The sequence below is a fragment of the Carassius gibelio genome, chromosome B14, assembly GCF_023724105.1.
Source record: "Carassius gibelio isolate Cgi1373 ecotype wild population from Czech Republic chromosome B14, carGib1.2-hapl.c, whole genome shotgun sequence".
NCBI lineage: Eukaryota > Metazoa > Chordata > Actinopteri > Cypriniformes > Cyprinidae > Carassius > Carassius gibelio.
In genome coordinates, this window is record NC_068409.1 from 24891747 (window position 1) to 24905350 (window position 13604).

General features: G+C 37.4%; 1 protein-coding gene across 4 annotated transcripts in view; it reads left to right on the forward strand.

Annotated features, from left to right (window-relative positions):
* The window catches only part of pcdh1b (protocadherin 1b), a 153336-nt gene that overhangs the window by 13688 nt on the left and 126044 nt on the right, over window positions 1-13604 (forward strand). The window lies entirely within an intron of this gene.

The window sequence follows — 13604 nt, forward strand, 5'->3', positions numbered from 1 at the left end:
GGTTGGACAAGTAAGCTCAGCATATTTAAACGTTTCCATGGCACATTTTGGCGTTGAAGTGGGTTATTTTTACAGATGAATGGTGGGCAATTCCCCAATTCTTTCTCAAGCTTCATTGATTGCCCATGCAAAGAGTGACTTCTTTTTGTTATGTACACAACTAAGTGGATTGGCTTAATGTAGATTAATAATCAGCTACAGACATCAGAGTGTGCCATCGAACATTGTTGAATTATTAACTGCGGGATTTCTACCAGTCTGTGAATAATGTCACGTTCACTGTAAATAGAAAGCTACTTGACATTAATACTCTTATCACTTTTCTCTAGTACTTTTCTCTAGTACTGAACAAGGAAACCAAAAATGAGTACCATTTTTCTTGGACTGTGTTAGCAAACCTTTGGAGACAATCACTGCAAAAGGTATTTTGTTATACAAGTTGAATATTGTGAATGTTAATAACCAGCTATATGTGCTGTTGCGTGCGCGCGTGTGTGTGTTCATCCATTATGATGTTTGTTTTGTTCCGTTGCAGAATGAACAACCGAAATAGCTTTATATAGAATAATTTGCTTTATTCATTCTTAACACACCAAACCTTGCTTAATACCAGATGTGTAAATAGACCCAACCAGATATATCTTGAGCTCAGCTGCTTTGATAGTGGCTCCATCCTCCATTTTGTACATTTGAAGTCTGGTTGTAAGTGAGATGTGTTCATATTTAAAGCAATAACCATGTGTGTTGTTATGCTGGAAAGATGCAATGTTGATAGGATGTCCTGCAGGAGCGGCTAGTTTACACACATACGCATGCAAATTGAATACAACCCTTTGCGTTCAGTGTGTGTTTCATCTGTGGAACTGTATTTAAAGCTGCAGACATCCCCATTTGTGTTTAATTTCTGTTATGTGTTGTTTTGTTGATTTGTGTTGATTTGCAATTTGTATTTTTTATTTTTTTAAGTAAAGCAAGTTGGCATTCAATAAAAACTTTTGTGAAGGTGTTACATTGTGGATTTAATGTTAAACAGAATGTATTTAAATTACTCACCAGGGGACATGAATTCTTAAGGTACAGTATTTCATTTCCATATTCCCATATTTATTTATGACATTACCCTTTCTATATATCACATTTTACCAGTAAACATCACTTTTTATTTACTTACTGACACCATAAAAATGTCTACTTCAAAAACTATTTGAAATTCTCTTGGTACCAGTGAGCACAGGTCGATGAGCTTGCATTACCACAGCTATTATTTCAAGCTCCCTAAGTTGATAGCTAGACAAATGGATTGATTTTTTCTTTACTATTCAGCAAGTTTAGTTTTTATAGTGTTCATGCCATGTCAGTCTTATGTAATCCATGTCTTAACACAATTAATATGACACATTCACAGCATTGCTCCTCTGGGATCAAGCCAAACACTGAGTCACTGAGCTTTACAAATGTGTTCAGTTTTTATTTTATTATTATAATTTTTTTTTTTTTTTTCATTTCTGTGTTTCATGTCTGTTTTTGTTTTTCTCATTCATGCTGCACACATCACAAGAACAAAATCATGTTCTAAGAGGATTTGAGCAGTGCAGACTTGGCGTATCCGAATGACCCTAGAGGAAAGTGAGGTGTTTTGTACAGGTCCTGTCAATCAAAGCCCTTTCTTGGGTCCCAACCTAAGATTCGAGGAATGGGATCAAGGGATAGTTGTCAGAGGTCTTGTTAGGTTTTTTTGTACTATTCGATTGGCTCCTTGTATGCCGGCAGCTAATCTGGGCCCCAAAAAAGACACACACACCAGACACTCATACACATGCAGCCTTTCCTGCCACTGCCGGCCATTTAAATTCTAGCAGCATCTGCGCTTCTTAAAAGCTGTCGATTTTGCCCTCAGCTTGCACCATCACCATGGCAACGGACTGACCAGTGTGTGTTGTATGCCGACTCACAGACTGCTCTGAGTGCAGGTGGGGGGAGACATAGAGAAAGACCGACTGGGATGGATCATAGAGGGATGAATAGAAATAGGGCACGAGAAAGAAGAATAAAAACTATGAAGCTGTTTGGAAAAAAAATAAAATTAAAATCTGTCATTTCACTCCATTCTTCCATGTACTACGTTCATGGTGCTTCATGCTAATGGTAGAAACAGGACATTTATTCATTCATTTGGTCACATCCCCTACTGTCATTGGTTAGTGTTGTCCACTTTATCATTTTATCTTCATGAAAATCCACTTATATTGAATATAAGACTCTACTGTACCTTAAGTTTGTCATTGTTCCAGTTTTCCTCTCAATGACAGAAATCCAAAGAAGGGGATAATGCAGCCTTAAAACAATTCCTATATGTATATATGCACAGTATTTCATTTCTATATGTTTTTCGGTATGAAATATCATGCAAAATATAGCATCAGGGCATAAATAAGGCAGCAATTTTATCATACATATTTCTAAATTGTAGCTTACCTTTAAAAGAGTTTAAGCTTTGCATGCTTGTCTAGCCTCCACGCGTTTCTTCCGGTTGTAGAAACTTCAGTCGGAGCGTGATTGCGAATTAGTGAATGTCATTTTGAGTAGATGTCAGTTCTTTTATGTTTCCACGGTTAAGGAAAACGGTAGTTGGAAGATAAAACAAGAAGCTGTCCATGTCTCTTTTTCCTCTGTCTCGAGTGGTGTGGTCTTGTGACTGTAACCGTTATAGAGCGAGAATCTTATTTTGTGAAGTGTGAAGTCAATTATGCAAAACAGTTCTGTGGTCCAGGCTGCGGTACATCAGCTGCAAGTCACCCTTTAGCAGTCCATGGCTTCAGTAGTGTCTTTATCTCAGCAGTCTGTCCACCTTTCTCTCCTTTAAATAAGCAAATAAGTGCCTACCATTGCTTAGCGGTTAATCAGGCGGAACAAACTCGCCAGTAATAATCGTGACTCATCAGGAGAGAATATAGCTGAAGGGAAAAAGAGGAAAACAAAATTGTTTCAAAGGAACTCCGAAGGAATATTAAATACCCAGCTTCATTTGCATTCTTCAGGTATTGTCGTTGACAATGCAAGGCTAATCAAAATAAAGAGCTGTTAATTGTGATGATGGCCCTTTTTCCTCCCTTCTCCCACCTTGACTTGAGTTTCTTGACACATAGATAAGATGGAGAATCATTAGCTTTGCTCTGTCTAACACCTGCAAGGAACCCCAGACTGATAGCATCTTTTGTGTGCATTTCATGGGGGAAATTGCACCGTTTGGAGTGATGCCACTTAATTGCACATGCTCTTTGCACACTTCATTTTGCAATGCTTTGTTACAATTGAGCACATTTCTGCTACATAGGAGAAAAAAGCCATGATTTGGTAAATCATAATCATTATGTACAAAGTTAAAATCGAGGCACTAAGTCGTAATCATGAGATGACAAATTCAGGTGGATTTAAACGGAGATTTATGGATGAATGTCGAAACTGAAATAAACGTTATGACGAATGATACAGTATTGTTCAAAATAATAGCAGTACAATGTGACTAACCAGAATAATCAAGGTTTTTAGTATATTTTTTATTGCTACGTGGCAAACAAGTTACCAGTAGGTTCAGTAGATTCTCAGAAAACAAATGAGACCCAGCATTAATGATATGCACGCTCTTAAGGCGGTGCAATTGAGCAATTAGTTGAAAGGGGTGTGTTCAAAAAAATAGCAGTGTCTACCTTTGACTGTACAAACTCAAAACTATTTTGTACAAACTTTTTTTTTTTCTGGGATTTAGCAATCCTGTGAATCACTAAACTAATATTTAGTTGTATGACCACAGTTTTTTAAAACTGCTTGACATCTGTGTGGCATGGAGTCAACCAACTTGTGGCACCTCTCAGCTGTTATTCCACTCCATGATTCTTTAACAACATTCCACAATTCATTCACATTTTTTGGTTTTGCTTCAGAAACAGCATTTTTGATATCACCCCACAAGTTCTCAATTGGATTAAGGTCTGGAGATTGGGCTGGCCACTCCATAACATTAATTTAGTTGGTTTGGAACCAAGACTTTGCCCGTTTACTAGTGTGTTTTGGGTCATTGTCTTGTTGAAACAACCATTTCAAGGGCATGTCCTCTTCAGCATAGGGCAACATGACCTCTTCAAGTATTTTAACATATGCAAACTGATCCATGATCCCTGGTATGCGATAAATAGGCCCAACACCATAGTAGGAGAAACATGCCCATATCATGATGCTTGCACCTCCATGCTTCACTGTCTTCACTGTGTACTGTGGCTTGAATTCAGAGTTTGGGGGTCGTCTCACAAACTGCCTGTGGCCCTTGGACCCAAAAAGAACAATTTTACTCTCATCAGTCCACAAAATGTTCCTCCATTTCTCTTTAGGCCAGTTGATGTGTTCTTTGGCAAATTGTAACCTCTTCTGCACATGCCTTTTTTTTAACAGAGGGACTTTGCGGGGGATTCTTGAAAATAGATTAGCTTCACACAGACGTCTTCTAACTGTCACAGTACTTACAGGTAACTCCAGACTGTCTTTGATCATCCTGGAGGTGATCATTGGCTGAGCCTTTGCCATTCTGGTTATTCTTCTATCCATTTTGATGGTTGTCTTCCGTTTTCTTCCACGTCTCTCTGGTTTTGCTCTCCATTTTAAGGCATTGGAGATCATTTTAGCTGAACAGCCTATCATTTTTTGCACCTCTTTATAGGTTTTCCCCTCTCTAATCAACTTTTTAATCAAAGTACGCTGTTCTTCTGAACAATGTCTTGAACGACCCATTTTCCTCAGCTTTCAAATGCATGTTCAACAAGTGTTGGCTTCATCCTTAAATAGGGGCCACCTGATTCACACCTGTTTCTTCACAAAATTGATGACCTCAGTGATTGAATGCCACACTGCTATTTTTTTGAACACACCCCTTTCAACTAATTCAACTAATTGCCCAATTGCACAGCCTTAAGAGCGTGCATATCATGAATGCTGGGTCTCGTTTGTTTTCTGAGAATCTACTGAACCTACTGGTAACTTGTTTGCCACGTAGCAATAAAAAAATATACGAAAAACCTTGATTATTCTGGTTAGTCACATTGTACTGCTATTATTTTGAACAATACTGTATAAAGTCAAGTTGGAATTATGAAATACTATGTCACATGAGATTATGCAAGTCAATTATGAGATAAAAATATTTATTGTGTCATAATTATGACTAATTATCTCAATTTTGACTAAGTGGCAGAAATGGGCTTTCACAGCCACTGTGGAAAGATGGAAGAAAGGAAGGAATTGACAGTTACATTTCTTGGGTTTTGAGCTTTCCTTCAGGTTTTGTTGTGGATAGGAAGAAAGAAAAGAAGTGGAAGAAAGTGACACTGGCACCTGTGTCAGTGAATTGCCATATTCCCTGAGTTTTACAAAGAGGGAAAGTTTGAGATGGAACGAAGGCGAGTAGAAAGAAAGGACACTGACATTTCTGCCTTTTCAGGTTTGCAAGTTTTGTTGAGGAAAGAATGGCCGGAACGACTTGTGGATAGCTCTGTTACTTCACTTCTCAATAGTGTTTGAGGTGTGAACCTAATGAGACACATAACTTAGCTTGTCTTTTTATTTGTGTTGGCCCATGACACACTATTGTAATATTCTAATTAGCTGCCGGGGATTTTCATTCGTTTTTTTAAGGCTTGTTGTGCTGTACTGCTAAACTTTAAATGGCGTAGTACCATGAAGATGTCACTTACTGCTTTTCTTAAAATGTTGGCCCCTTCGCGCCTCAATGTTACTGCTGTGCATGTTTCACAGGATGCGTTGCCCGTCCTGTGGGCTTAAATCTGGGACAACAGTGGCAGACAGGTAGATGGCCATTTTGACGCACACACAAAGGAGTGTTTTTACCTCTTTGTAATCAGTGAATTCCTGAGAGTACAAATCACTCAGCGAAGGAAAATTACTCTAGTCTTGCTTGTGTGGTTCTGAGTCACGGTAAAGGAACATGTGCAAGCCCTTCCAGCTTTTGGGGGAAAGATAAGGAGAAACGCATGCACCAAGGTGAGCAGGAAAACAAAGGTTCCTTTATGTGGAACTTTGACGTTCCCTGTCAGAGCCTCTCTCATTAAGGAGCCTGTCTCTGGGCTCTCACTAAAACCCGACATCAAGGTCGAACACATTAGCTCTCATTTAGCCCCATTATCTAGATTATCTGAGCTGATCTAATGATAAGTATTAGCAAAGTTCAGCTTTGTGGTCAATGTTAAAGAACTTGCAGTCTGTCAGTTGTTGCTCGGTTGGAATGGAGGCCTCATATGCAGCCATATGGCTCTCTTGGGGCATATGTGTACAATTATTTTAATGGTCTCTGATTAGTGATTAGTGTGTTAAGACATGCTAATTGGGACGTGTTTCCGGTTAGCCTTCAGGGCAGCTTGGATGGAGATCAATGGAGATGCCATATTTCTAACCAACAGTTAGAAAGTAATCATTTTGCAATCTCAAAGGACAGAAAATCTGGTAATCACACACATATTTCCTCTAGAGGTCTTATAAATGTTTCAAACCGTGATCATATTTGGCAAGTCTCAATTTAAACTCAAACATTTATTGTCATATACTTGGAAGTCCAAATTCTGAGCTATTTTGTAGAACCAATTAAAGTGGAACTCTTACTTACCTAGTCAAATCTCCCAAACCAGCCTAAGATTTTCTGTTGGCCAGTTTTGAGAGGATTTTGGGTACTTTTCAGCAGGGCCGGCCTGCAAAAAACAGATTAACACCAGCTTGGCCAGACTGGCAGTCCATTATTGAACCATAAAAAAACATAAAAAAACAACAACAGTTCAAGCTGGCGATATCAAAGGATAGGAATAATGAATATTTGTAAAATGTTTTTTCTACATATATACATATATTGTGAAAAAAATCTGAATTAAAATAAGTTTTATATTTTAATACATTTTAAAATGTAATTTATTCCTGATGTGGCAATGCTAGGTTATAAATTCAGTTTTTAAGTGTCACACGATATTTTAGAAATCCTGCTGATTTGGCGTTCAATTACTATTAATGCTCAGTTATTTACAATGTTTTCTATTTGTATCATTATTGAAAACTTTGATTCTTTGAATTCTTTGATGAATAGAAAATTCAAAAGAACAGCATTCATTTAAAATTCAAAATCTTATGTTATAGCTATCTTAATTGTTATTTTTGATTATTTTAATACATCTGTGCTGAATAAAAATATTTGTAATGGTAGTAAAATAAAGGCACAAAAAAATTATTGACCGTCAAATCAATATATTTATATATTTCTTTATTTCATTCTTGTTTTCACAGTGTGATGTATTTATATATTTATTTATGTATTTATTTTCTGGTTTACTCTTACTAAGGATATATGTTGGGATTATGTTGCATTTGAGACAAAGCTAACCTCCTTGGACTTCTAAGCTATAAACTGAGCTTATAAAGTTGTCCTCTGGGGTCTTTCTCAGGTTGATAAGGCCCAAGCGGTGCATAAAACGTTTCTCTTTATCTCCCTCTCTCTAGTTCTCTCCCCTGTCACTTTACTCTTGTGGGCTGTCATTGTTTCTGGGCGAGGTGTCGTGTGCCGTGTGGTGACTGCACTCTTTGCCTGTGCAACTGCAGAATCCGACTGCTACTCCACTTCTCTCCTCCCCGGAGGCCCATCTACACACCCTGGCATTGTCAGGCAACATCTGCTGAAATTACGCCTGGCTGTCCCCCTCCTGTGCGCACACACATACTCACTCTCCGCACAGACGTTGACAGCGTCCATCTTTATAGGTCCTGACAGCGGATGAATAAACTAGCTTGCGCACGCTCAACTACTCAGACAAATACACACACGCAGATGCGCTCGGCTGCGTGGCCAGAAATTAGCCTCATAATCGTAAAAACGAACATGAAATCCAATCAAACCCTTCATGTGTACAGTCAACAGAGTTTAATACTTTTATTTAAGCATTTGCTCTAAATAATAATAAAAGGCTTCACTTTGCATAGCCATTAAGAGAATTTGAGTCCAATGATGTTACAGAGACACGCACATGCATGGTGCGTGTTTATGGCACATTTAGTGTTCTGGCTCACTGCTCCGCTCTTCTGCCTCATCAGGCACTTGCTGTTCGCTGTGTCTACAGATCTGTTTTTAATTTCACAGAGAGGATACAGAGAGAAAGAGGCAGCAGTGCAGTGTGCATGTCTTTACCTTTGTCTTTACCTTTGCTAAGCTGTTGCTTGGTCACCCGCTGAGAAAGGCCAGTCCGTACTGTCATGTTTCATAATTATTTAGTTCTTCCTGGGCAAACATGAAGTCATACGCAACATCCACTTGTAATGATATCTATGAGTTTGATTAGCCATTACTGCTGGTTAGTGTTTTGCTTTTGTAGTGTTGTTTGCTATTGGACAACATTATTATTATTATTATTATTTTTTCCATGTAGCATGTATAAACCAATGTTGCATTAACTTGATCAAATGTAGTAAACATAATAACCTTGTGGAATATTATTACAATTTAAAGTAATTAATTTATGTTTTAATTAGTGCCGTCAAACGATTAATCGAGAATCTAAAATATTTTTTGTTTTGTTTACATAATATATAGGGGTGTGTACTGTGTATATATAATATCTATATATAAATACACGTGTGTATATAGTTAAGTAAAAATAAAATCATCATTTATGTGAATATAAATGTAAATATTTTCAAATTATGCTGTGTGTATTTTTAATACATACATAATAAATATACATAGTACTCACCCATATATTATGTAAACAAAAACTTTGAATGCAATTTATCGTGATTAATTATTTGACAGCACTTGTTTATACATATTTACACTTGTTTATAAAGCTGCATTTCCTGGAGACAGTCCTCCAGTGGTGCTCAAAAACATTTGTTTTTATCAAAGTTAATAAAAATAAAATGAAAATTAATGATACTTTTCTTGATGAGTAGTTCAAAAGAGCAGCATTTATTTGAAATGGAAATAAGTTGTAACATTCTAAATGTCTTTAATGTCTCTTTTTATCAATTGAATTCATCTCACCTGAATAAAAGCACTAATTTCTTTTTACTGACCCCAAACTTTTGAGAGGTCATGTGCAATTGTCAACTTTAAGCTGTACGCTGGACTAGGTTAGCATCAGGTTAACGCACATGGACAATAATGCCTCACATCACATAAAGTCTTTTTTTAAGACCGCAAACTCAATGTTTAGAGCAAACCAAGAAGCCATACGGACAGAGCTAAAATGGCCGTAGGTGATTTGGCTTGTATCGCTAATAAATGGCAGTCACAGAACAGATGTTTTTTTTAGCATAACAGCACACACACTTACATACCTACACTCTCACAATCTGGACCCGCATAGAAAGGCGTAAACATGTTGCCGACAGGTTAATGCATTATGTCGCGGTGAATGTAAATGTGTGTAAAGTGAATAGCTTTGTTGCTTGGTCCTCTGAGCACAGGGTGGGGCCTTGCTGACCTCTGACCAGTGCAGTGGTCTCCGGTACATGTTGCAGGCTTCTCTCGTGCCTGTGCCAAGCTGTTAGCAGGTGGCACGGATCTGCCAAGGCGTGCGCTCACTGACCTGTGCTACAACCCCCAACACTCACCGTCTGTGTGTGGGTGTTTATTCGAGACTGATACACAAGGAATCCGCTGCCCTTTTCTGCTCCTCATAATGATTTTTTTTTTTTTTTTTTCAAGTCTTTATCACAGGAAGCTGTGTGATTGATGTCAAAGAGAGATCCTACTAGTGTCTCAAGCATGTGGTTGAAATGAGGCAAACTGTACAGCAGGAAGCATTGTAATGCTTACAGAATATGGCTACTTAGACACATGATACTTGTGGGTTACATACATTTTCCATTAGGTATTATATCCTTTTTGTCCTCCTGTCTTTGTTTTCATTCCGATAAGTGCTTTTTTTTCTATATTATTTAGTCAAATTAATTATTAGATAAAAAAATCAATTAAAAAACACATCTAGCAACAAGTATATATATATATATATATATATATATATATATATTTTATTAAATGAATGAATTAATTAATTATTATTATTACTTTTTGTTTGTTTGTTTTGAAAAAGCATACACTATTGCTTGATAAAAAATTGTTTTGGACAATTTAGCCCGCCCACCTTCAGTCCTCATTTATTAAAATTTAATTTTCACACCAAATATGTCAAATCATTTTGTTTTCCCCAAGATGAAATTGTGCAGCTCATCTCTGATTTAATTCCTCTGTCTGTCTTTGGCGCACTCAGTAGACACTCACTTCAACTCACTTCATCTCAAATCAACTTTTGAGTGACAAACGGCTGGGGCATCAGGGCATGTGATTTTTTTGGCGTACCTTAGAGAAGCCATTAGTCATGTCTGTATTTAACCTAGCTCCGCACTGGTGCCCACCTCTCATGTGCCAACTTGGCAGAGAAAAGAGAAGAGATTGGAGAAAAAGAGAGAGAGAGACTGAAGATAGAAAAGTCTCATGGATGGGATGTAGAGTATTCAACAGCCATCAGCACTACTGGCTTCATCGGCGGAGTGAGAATTGGTCTTGCAGTCGGCTGCCGTGAGAAGCAGGCATCGCTGCATACTGGTGTGTGATTGCTGTCAACGGGGGGTTTGTTAGATGAACGAGGCAATGGGAAGGGAATCAGAGAGAGGTGGGACCCTGATGGGAGAAGGGTTGATTTTTTTTTTTTTTTTTTTTTGTCAAAGGAAAATGCATTTGGTGAGTGAATGAAAGAAGCAGGTGAGAGAAATAAGAAGAAAATGATAAAGAAAGAATGATTTATAAAACTGGAAGAGCTCAGTGAGAATATTCATCTCAATATCTTAAAGGGAAGAATCCACCCCCATATGAATATATATATATATATATATATATATATATATATATATATATATATATATATAAGACTTGGAATATAGTTCATAGTGCTATGGATCACTTTTATAATGCTTCATTGTGCCTTTTGTTTTGTCATTTTGGAGCTCGACAGTCACAGCTGTCACTGACATGTACTGAAATGGCAGGATTTTTATAAAAATGAAATTAAAAAATCACCTTTTGTGCTTTATCTAACAAGGTCATACTGATCTAGAATAATATGAGATTGCGTAAATGATGACAATTTCACATTTTAATGAATTTTTCCCATAAGGTGTAAGAGAGACGTGAGATGAGTAAAGCAATGGAAAATTAAGTCGGGGTTTCAATGAACACAAGAGGAAGTATCTCTCACTCATCTATCGATCTCTCAATCTATCGGTCAATCTTTACCAGTCCCTGTGGGGGTCTTTTTCAGTCTCATGGCAACACGGATCAAAAGTGAGAAAGTGAACCTTTAGTCTATACTGGCACATAGTCAGACTGTTATTATCATTTGAGGTTAGAATTATATACACTTCAGTTTAAATGTTTTTGAAAGAACCAAGGCAGCCTTTATTTGATTAAACATACAGTAAAAACTGTAAAATTGCAAAATAATTTTACAATTTAAAATTAATGTTTTCTATTTTAATTTATTATAAATGTAATGCGTTCCTGTGATGTCAAAGCTGAATTTTTAACAGCTATTACTCCAGTCTTCATGGTCACATAACCATTCTGTAATCATTCAAATATGCGGATTTGTTCAAGAAACATAATATTATTCATATTTTATCAATGTTTAAAACTTTTTTTTTTTTTTTTTTTTTTTTTTTGTGGAAACCATGATTAATTTTGTTCAGGATTCTTTGATGAACAGAAAGTTAAAAAGAAGAGGATTTATTTGAAACAGAGTCTTGTGTAACGTTATGTCTTTACTGTCGCTTTTGATCAGTTTAATACAGCCTAACTGAATGAAAATATTAAATTCTTTCGGAAAAAGCTGCAGTTTGATTGAAGTAGTCTAATGTCTAATAACTTTTGCCTTTGCACTGGCATTTGCATCGTGCATCACCAGGGTCTACCAGCATACTTGATCTACATTCTAACCTTGTCTTAACAGTTATTCTGTGTCTTGTTTTCAGTCAGCTGTGCATTTTTTTTTTTTTTTTTTCACACTATTTAAAATCCTGTGTGAATACATTTATGCCACCTCTGTGCATTAAAAACAAATGTTGATGTACCTTTTAGAGGTATACACACCTCTTTAGATGTGACTTGAGACCACATCAGTGTGAGTGAGTGACTGAATACCCCAGGGGGAAGTAAACACAGAGGTCATACCCTCTTATCCCGACTGTGAGTCGCTGTGCATGTGCGTGGAGTGAGAGATAGAGGGACAGCAGCAGCGCAGGTCCGTGCAGGTCATGGCCAATCCGCTCCTCCTTATGCTTGACCGGATGCCACACTCAGAGAGGTCACCCACTGTCTCACACTTACTCTGTCTATCAGTCTTTTCTCAAGTACTCAGAACTGGCATACTGCTAAAAGTCGCTTTCGCAGCATACCTTCTCAATTTGCTCTGTGTGGATTCCATTTTATCCCTCTTTCCCGCCATTTCACCATTCCTGGCTGTTGGCCAGCTCTGTTTGTCCATATCACCCACCCCCCACAACACGGAAACTGTTAAACTCTCTGAAACAGACCACTTTTCACCAGATGCGGTCAGCCACAGGAGAGGATTGGAGACAGGACAGAAGAGTGGGTATAGCCTTGGGTTGTTCTGAGTAAGACTACATTGGTTATGAAGCACTCGGCACTGACAGGTTATCTTGAGGTTTAAGGCTGACGAGTAGGAGGTAATAAGCTGTGAATGTGTAAATAAGGCGCAAGATGAATGTAGATGTTTTACCACTATAAACGCTCTGCTACCTTTCATTAATATTCCCCTTTTTCAGTTTCACGTCTTGTATAATGAATAGCCAAGTGTATTTGAATTTGTGTTTGAGTGTGTGCATGTGTGCGCACAGCTACATTTGTCTATGTGTGTGTCATGTCTGCCCCGGAACTCTGCAGATCACTTGAGCGTACACCACCCCACCATAACGGCAAGAGGAAGAAGACTTTGTCCATCTGTTTCTCCACAACGGATCCTCTCAGCTCCTGCTGCTGCAAGCCCTGTGTGTATGAGGGTATGTGTGTGTCAGATTAACTTAAATATTCACACTCAAGTCTTGATAAAATCAAAATAAGGGTTATTGTTTCAAACACAAATATTTATATTAATAGATGTTTATTTATCTATTATTAATTATTGTTTTTAAGTAATTAAGTAAGTCACAGCAATAAATTACATTTTAAATTAAAGCTGCAAACTTAAAGCTCTTACAATGTGTTCAGGCCAGGACTCTTATTGAACGTGAAGTTTGGGGCAGATTGGACATTGTATGGCTAAGTTACAACAACTTCTCTTCGCAACTAAACTCCACAAAGGGCTTTAGATTAGACTGACCAAATTTGTCATTTATCTAAAAAAAAAAAAAACTCTAATAGGAGTTAAAATACGATGCCTGATTATGAAAAAAAAAAAAAAAAAAAACTGCACAAACTTTGTTGGGAAAATTAAAAATAACTGACTTCCTGTTGGGATTCGGATTACATAACAGGGAACTTTTCCGTAGCT